Source organism: Morone saxatilis, unplaced genomic scaffold, assembly GCF_004916995.1.
Source record: "Morone saxatilis isolate NCDOM2014 unplaced genomic scaffold, NCSU_SB_2.0 Contig21, whole genome shotgun sequence".
Classification (NCBI taxonomy): domain Eukaryota; kingdom Metazoa; phylum Chordata; class Actinopteri; family Moronidae; genus Morone; species Morone saxatilis.
This window is the reverse complement of record NW_023339774.1, coordinates 3,145,686-3,148,140: the sequence shown is the minus strand read 5'-3', so window position 1 is coordinate 3,148,140 and position 2,455 is coordinate 3,145,686. Positions and strand designations below refer to the sequence as shown.

At 39.3% G+C, this 2,455-nt stretch overlaps 2 protein-coding genes across 2 annotated transcripts in view; both read right to left on the bottom strand.

The window, feature by feature from the left end:
- Window positions 1–2,455, bottom strand: part of tcf4 (transcription factor 4) — a 140,086-nt gene that overhangs the window by 75,168 nt on the left and 62,463 nt on the right. The gene's annotated exons all lie outside the window — the stretch shown is intronic.
- Window positions 1–2,455, bottom strand: part of LOC118332427 (acyl-CoA-binding protein-like) — a 9,023-nt gene that overhangs the window by 1,344 nt on the left and 5,224 nt on the right. The window lies entirely within an intron of this gene.

The following is a 2,455-nucleotide window of genomic DNA, read 5'->3' as shown; positions in this document are numbered from 1 at the left end:
TAGATAGATAGATAGATAGAAGGATGAAGGAGACTTTTTGGGTGGTTAAGGTGTGGAAGCTTCTTTTAAGGATGTTCTGCTATAACACTGGAGGTCTTCTGGATTACATGTGAAGGTCCGCCTGATTTTAGGGATCAAGGTTTGCAAACCTGATCAAACTACTTGTTGAACAATCACAACAATGCATGAAGTATGTTAGCTTTCAGGTTACAGAGTTTTTTGTTGCATAGGTAAACCCAGCGCACCCATTGTAGCATTACACGTAGCAGGTGGATCTAGCCTAGATGGTAGTTTTCTTTAGCACATGCAAACACCTGTGCGAATAGATAGACAAGGAAAAACATTAAAAATTCTTGTCTCCCACAGTCTTTTTCTTGATGGATGGGATGGACTTTGGCAGTAAATTCAGGTGGATAGCAAAATCTCTGTATGTGGGCTTGAACCCCACTAACACCACCTGCCTCTACAATTGAAGACCCACAGTAGGTTGTGCCTCAGCTTCACTATTTCCTTTATTAGCCTCTTCAAAAACTGGTAATTAACTCTGACAGTTCTTCAAGAAACCTAAAAGCGTTCGTCACAGAATACTCCAAGACATTTCCCCCCTCCCCGATCAGGAACCCTGAAGTGCTCCCCGATGAACCGCCGCTTTCAGAGTGTACGTTTTACATTTCCACCCTACGCCCTCTCGCCTTGACGAGACCTATTATTACTATGTCAGATCTAATTACACAGACAATTTACATGTGATACACAGCCCCTTCAAAACAATAATATACTAAATACTCCGCAGTGGCTTACATTGTGCGTCCGCGTTAATGCACTGAAGTCAATGCAGCACTAATCAATGCATGACATCCATTCAAAATACTCAGAGAATGAGACGGTGGCTGTTGAGTTTCAATCAGCAGAGACAATAGAAACAAAATCACTGAGGGCGGAGCAGAAAATGAGGGATATTAAAAGAAAAAATACCTTTATTTTAATATATGTCATTCCCTATTCTTATTTGAAATAATTGTGCCTATGGACCTGGGTGTAATTATTGTGGTATTATGGCTGCTTACTTCGACTCGTGTTTTTCTCTCTTCATTTAGTCTTTTTTAAATGTTTTATATCTTGATTTGTAACCTGAAAATCACTTTGGAAATCTGTAATGAAATCGTATTTGAACAAAGTATATTGGTATAGATGTTTTATATTTATGGTTTAAAATGTGCACTTGAGCATGGAAGTTGATTCTTGACCTTCTGGAACACTTCGTGAAGAACTCAAAGCTTAAAACATATAGCTTTTCAGAGCTTCGAACTGCATCTTATGGTCTTCATTCAGTTAATAGAGCTGGTGTCGCTTTGTGACCAACTTAGGTCATGTGGTAACAGGTGGCTGTATGTAACCTCTATCTCTATTCAAGTGATTCAGATAGAAAGAAACAAAAGAAAGCGAATGAACCAACAGTATCGATGACGGATTAATCATTTATGTCATTTTCTCAAGCAAACATTTTAAACATTTTTTGTTACCAGCTTCTCAGATGTGATGATTTGCTAATCTTTCTTAGATTTCTTATTACCATCATAAAATAAATATCTTTGGACTGTTGGACAATATCTAAAGGTGTCTACTTGTTCTGGGCCATTTTTTACTATTTTGTGACATTTTATAAACTAAATAGTGGATTAATTGTAAATGGACAGATTCATTGACAATGATGTTAGTTACAACCCTATGATCTTGTTTAAGTTTTTGTTATTTTCTGAAGGTGATCATTTGCGTCACTACATTCCCCTCCTCTCCTCTTTCCTCTCTTATTTCGTTTCCTCCTTTCCTCTTTTGTTTCCTCCACTCCTCTCCTCTCTATTTAAACATTCTGAGCACAAAGACCCAGACCCAGCAGGGAGAGACAGGGGGACGACCTTGGCACCACACCCAGCTGAGGTGAGAGGCTCCTGGTGTAGAGAGGGAGACAGGAGGGCCAGAGAAGAGAAGAGAAGAGAGGTGGATGATACAGAGACGGAGGGGAGGAAATAAAAAACAGACAGAGGACAGGAAAAGGAGAAAAGGACAAGAGGGAGAGAGGAAAAAGTGAAGGAGGAAAGGACCCACAGAAAGAGGAAGAGAAGCAAATATATGATGCACATATAAAGAGAGAAATGGAGAATAAGAAAATACAGAGAAAAGATGAGCAAGAAAAGTGGATATCTAATTAAATAAAATAAAAAAAGAGAAAAGAATAAACAAAAACTGAACAAAATTCGGAGTGAGAGACAGACAGATGAAAGGTGGAAAGAGAGAGAGAGACAGATATGTATTTCTATATAAAGTGTCCAGATGTGACCTCCTCAGAGGGGGTCCAGCCTCGTGGCTCAACACTCATTAATAAGGTCACACAGAGGTGAGACAGACGGCTGACTCACTACATTTCAACAAAAACAACAAGAGGAGGAGGAGGAGG